Source organism: Oncorhynchus mykiss, chromosome 4, assembly GCF_013265735.2.
Source record: "Oncorhynchus mykiss isolate Arlee chromosome 4, USDA_OmykA_1.1, whole genome shotgun sequence".
Classification (NCBI taxonomy): Eukaryota; Metazoa; Chordata; class Actinopteri; order Salmoniformes; family Salmonidae; genus Oncorhynchus; species Oncorhynchus mykiss.
This window is the reverse complement of record NC_048568.1, coordinates 18,955,834-18,961,833: the sequence shown is the minus strand read 5'-3', so window position 1 is coordinate 18,961,833 and position 6,000 is coordinate 18,955,834.

Below are 6,000 nucleotides of genomic sequence, written 5' to 3'. Positions count from 1 at the left end.
TACTTGCGCACAGCTCGGACACCCATGCATACCCCACCACACATGCCACCAGAGGTCTCTTCACAGTCTGCAAGTCCAGAACAGACTTTGGGAGACGCACAGTACTACATAGAGCCATGACTACATGGAACTCTATTCCACATCAGGTAACGGATGCAAGCAGTAGAATCAGATTTTAAAAACTGGTAAAAATACACCTTATGGAGCAACGGGGACTGTGAAAAGACACACAGAAAGGTACAGACAGATTGCCATACCAGGCAGTGATGCTCTCGATGGTGCAGCTGTAATTCTTTTTGAGGATCTGAGGACCCATGCCAAATCTTTTCAGTCTCCTGATGGGGAATAGGCTTTGTCGTGCCCTTTTCATGACTGTCATGGTGTGTTTTGACCATGATAGTTTGTTGGTGATGTGGACACCAAGGAACTTGAAGCTCTCAACCTGCCACACTACAGCCTAGTTGATGAGAATGGGGGCGTGCTCGGTCCTCTATTCCTGTAGTCCACAATCATCTCCTTTGTCTTGATCACGTTGAGGGTGAGGTTGTTATCCTGGCATCACACGGACAGGTCTCTGACCTCCTCCTTATACAGTAGGCTGTCTCATCATTGTCAGGCCTACCACTGTTGTGTCATCGGCAAAATTAATGATGGTGTTCAATTCATGCCATGCAGTCATGAGTGAACAGGGAGCACAGGAAGGGACTGAGCATGCACCCCTGAGGGGTCCCCGTGTTGAGGATCAGTGGGGAAGATGTGTTGTTACCTACACCTGCTTGAGCCTTGTTGGTTAAGCTTTAGCTACCTGCAGATTCATATTCCAGAATTTCATGCATAGTGGCTAGCTATGACAATCCATTTGTACTGTAGCTATAGGTTGGAATTAGGGTGAATTGTTTAGCTAACTAGCTAACTAAGTACATGTCTAAACAAAAGACTCTGCCTTCTATTGCATTCCATGTGTACATGTCTAGACAATAGTGACCCATCCACTTAGTTAGATTTGGCTGGGGGTGGTTATAGCATTTATTTCACATGACCCTACAAGTGTCTGGGTAAGCATCATCTAATAATGATCAAATATTTTTATCTGGACACTTTTAAAGTCAGATTAGGGTATAGGCCAAGGACTAGATAAAGTGTATGTTTACTTAGTGTAGGCTACTACTTTCTCCCCTTTTTGTCTCAAAACCTTTGGTTGTTTACCACAGTACTTTACTCACTCTATTTAGCACATGGCCTCACGTGCGAATCCTTAAGGAGATGGGTGGTTTCTAATGCTTAAGAGGGAGTGAACAATGCTAAATAGGTGTAGACAAAGAAGAGCTCTCCGATAGGTGTACCAAAACATTCAAGGCGCATTTTCTCAAAAGTGGGGTTTCAAGTTTATAAGCTTTCAAAGCAGAATTACTTTCCCATTGTTCCTCAACTGTAGTGTAGGATATATCATTTTGTAACTCTGAATCTCTACTTTTATCCAATGTAAGAAAACACCATTTTAAATGTTGCTACGTAAGACCGAATCGAGGCAGTGGGTCACAAATGCTTGCTGGATTCCCTTGCATTCAAAGCTAACAGCGGCAACAATGTCATACTCTTTTGACCAGACAGAATCAGATAAATGGGCTACACATACAGAGACAGAGGGGCACTGTTTCGTTCGCTCGGATGTTCTTCAGGGGAGATACAGTTGAAATCGCAAGGTTACATACACCTAGGTTGGAGTCATTAAAACTCGTCTTTCAACCACTCCACAAATTTCTTGTTAAACTATAGTTTTGGCAAGTCTGTTAGGACATCTACTTTGTGCATGTGTAGCGTGGTTCGTTCTGCATTGTGTACTGTTAATTAGGACACTGCCACGACTGGAGGTCTGCTGGTTGAATTATTTTTATTTGCCCTGCACACGAAGAGAACACACAATATTTTAGCCCTTGGCGCAGTCATAGCTATCAGGCACCTGCGCAAGCACATGGACACTCACTCAAACACTGTCCCAAGTACTCACAAGTTACAATAGATACCCTAGTTAGCGAGTTCAGTGAAACTTGTTAACATAAATCTTTATATTGTCCACATTGTAACAAACGTATGGCTGCATAACAGCACATTGTGTAACATTACCATGGTTTTAAATTGAACAATTTCGGAGCCAAGGTCAGGCAAAAGAGGGGATACGGAAATACAGATAACCCGCGATGGGCCAAACCAAAATATACAAAACTTTTACAATCACGTGTATGTACAATATTGATATGAAAAAGTGTTTGTACACCAAAGAATAACATTAGCTATGCAGCTGTAATTTAAAAAAATTAAAACACACTGAATTATTATCAAATTATTAACATCCCCTCTTGACCTGGTCTATTTGAATTGGTCCTTGTGTGCAACTTGATGCATAATCTAGGGGAACAACATCACACTGCTACACATGACACAAGTAATCTTTCCAACAATTGTTTACAGACAGATTATTTCACTTATAATTCACTGTATCACAATTCCAGTGGGTCAGAAGTTTACATACACTAAGTTGACTGTGCCTCTAACCAGCTTGGAAAAAAATCACTCCCAGAACAACTGTCACGGCTGTTGAAGGAAGTGGACCAAGGTGCAGCGTGGTGAGCGTGCATATTATTTTATTTAGAAAAGATGCCGGACAAAACAATAAACACTACGAAACAAACCGTGAAGCTAAAGGCTATGTGCCATAAACAAAGTCAACCTCCCACAAAGACAGGTGGGAAAGGGCTACCTAAGTATGGTTCTCAATCAGAGGCAACGATAGACAGCTGTCCCTGATTGAGAACCCTACCCGGCCAAAACATAGAAATACAAATAATAGAACATAGAATACCCACCCCAAATCACACCCTGACCAAACCAAATAGAGACACAAAAAGGATCTCTAAGGTCAGGGCATGACAACAACAGCAAAGGACCTAGTTAAGATGCTGGAGGAAATAGGTACAAAAGTATCTATATCCACAGGAAAAACAAGTCCTACATCGACATAACCTGAAAGGCCGCTCAGCAAGGAAGAAGCCACTGCTCCAAAACCGGCATAAAAAAAGATAGACTACGGTTTGTAACTGCACATGGGGACAAATATCGTACTTTTTGGATAAATGTCCTCTAGTCTGATGAAACAAAATAGAACTGTTTGGCCAGAATGACCATCGTTATGTTTGGAGGAAAAAGGAGGAGGCTTGCAAGCCGAAGAACACCATCCCAACTGTGAAGCACGAGGGTGGCAGCATCATGTTGTGGGGGTGCATTGCTGCAGGAGGGACTGGTGCACTTCACAAAATAGATGCCATCATGTGGGGGGAAAATTATGTGGATATATTGAAGCAACATCTCAAGACATCAGTCAGGAAGTTAAAGCTTGGTTGCAAATGGGTCTTCCAAATGGACAATGACCCCAAGCATACTTCCAAAGTTGCGGCAAAATGGCTTAAGGACAACAAAGTCAAGGTATTGGAGTGGCCATCACACAGCCCTGACCTCAATCCTATAGAAAATGTGTGAGCAGAACTGAAAAAGTGTGTGCTAGCAAGGAGGCCTACAAATCTGACTCAGTAACACCAGCTCTGTCCGGAGGAACGGGCCAAAATTCATCCAACTTATTGTGGGAAGCTTGTGGAATGCTACCCAAAACATTTGACCCAAGTTTAACAATTTAAAGGCAATGCTACTAAATACTAATTGATTGTATGTAAACTACTGACCCACTGGGAATGTGATAAAAGAAATAAAAGCTGAAATAAATCATTCTCTCTACTATTATTCTGACTTTTCACATTCTTAAAATACATTGGTGATCCTAATTGACCTAATACAGGGAATTTTTACTAGGATTAAACGTCCGGAATTTAAATGAGTTTAAATGTATTTGGCTAAGGTGTATGTAAACTTCCCACTTCAACTGTATATTCAGCTTCTTGCGAATTGAAGGAAATATAGGAAACACAGAGAGACAAAAGATAAATTATTTTGTACCTTTTTATATATTTTTCTTGGTAAATGTTTTGGGGAAGCTTGGCTTCCTATGGAATCTATGAATACACTCCACTGCCCAAATGTCAAGTACTTATGATCATGTTGCACAGTACTGCAGCCAGATAGCAATCGCTCACCCTTAGGAACTACGGTGATGTCCTCTCTTGAGACAGCTAAGCTGATAATTATATTTTACTGTCTGGAAATTATTCCTTTCTCATTGTGATTTTACAACACCAACACAGAGCATTAAGCACATTAAGGGCTGGATAACATCCTTACTGCCCAAGTATCGCAGATGATCCATGTTAAATTGTCATGGTCATTTCCATTTGAGCCTACGTACAGTATACAGCGTTGACTGTGAATGCAGTCTCCTCGACCACAGGAACATTCAATGACAATTAATGCCATTCATATAGCCCTTACTAACAGGAAGCAGTAGGGTGAATTCAGAAAAACGTTTTGCCTTTCGGTCTTCTCTAACATCTTTTGATATCTATCCAAAAACTTGTTGCCTAATCACACAAAAATATCAAATGTTTATATCATATTCACACTGGGTCAGCAGGGTAATAAACTGGGTCACCATTAATATCGTCCCAATTGTATCCCAATGAAAATTCAATTCACACTTTGTTGTTATATTATCATCTTGAGGATTTCAGAAATGCACCTTGTGTTGGGATAATACTATGCTGGATAGAGGTCGAACAAGGTTACAAAAGACAGAAATGCAAAAAGTGGGACAGCTTAATCCTGACACAATTCTTCCACTTCCTGACGGGCCGCTCCCAGGTGGTGATGGTAGGAAACAACACCTCCACTTCGCTGATACTCAACACAGGGTCCCCACAAGGGTGCGTGCTCAGCCCCCTCCTGTACTCCCTGTTCACCGATGACTGCGTGGCCACGCACGCCTCCAACTTAATCATCAAGTTTCAGGAGGCTGAAGAAATTTGTCTTGGACCCTAAGACCCTCACAAATTTTTACAGATGCACAATAGAGAGCATCCAGTTGGGCTGTATCACTGCCTGGTATGGAAACTGCACCGCCTGTTACCGCAGGGCTCTCCAGAGGGTGGTGCGGTCTGCTTGCCTGCCCTCCAGGACACCTACAACAACCAATGTCACAGGAAGGCCAAAAAGATCATCAAGGACATCAAACACCACAGCCATGGCCTGTTCACCCAGCTATCATCCAGAAGGCAAGGTAAGTACAAGTGCATCAAAGCTGTGACCGAGAGACTGAAAAACAGCTTCTATCTCAAGGCCATCATACTGTGAAATAGCCATCACTAGCCGGCTACCAGCCGGTTATTCAACCTTGCTCGGCCTATATACATAGACATGGAATCACTGGCCACTTGTATATACTGTATTCTATTCTACTGTATTTTAGTCAATGCCACTCCGACATTGCTCGTCCTAGTATTTATGTATTTCTTAATTCCATTCTTTTACTTTTAGTTTTGTTTGTATTGTTGTAAATTGTTAGATACTACTGCACTGATGGAGCAAGGAACACAAGCACTTCGCTACACTCGCAATAACATCTGCTAAAAAATGTGTGTGACCAATAACATTTGATTGATTTGCTTTTTTTTTATCTTTCATTTAACTATCTTTCATTTAACTAGGCAAGTCAGTCAGTTCAATGACAGCCTGGGAACAGTGGATTCCCAGGGGCAGAGGCAGGGGCAGAACAACAGATTTGTACCGTGTCAGCTCGGGGATTTGAACTCACAACCTTCCGGTTACTAATCCAACACTCTAACCAATAGGCTACCCTGCCGCTTTAAGGCATATGAAAATACACATGTTGCAGAAGGCATTTCTGACAAAAACCGCATTTTTATTAAAAAAAATACTTAAGTTCAAATGCGTCTCCTGTGAAGTAGTGATGCGCATTATATGCCTAGTTTCCTGAAACAAATCACATTTGCAGTTTGTTTTGGTTGTGTTTCGGATTATGTTGTGCCCAATAGTAATGAA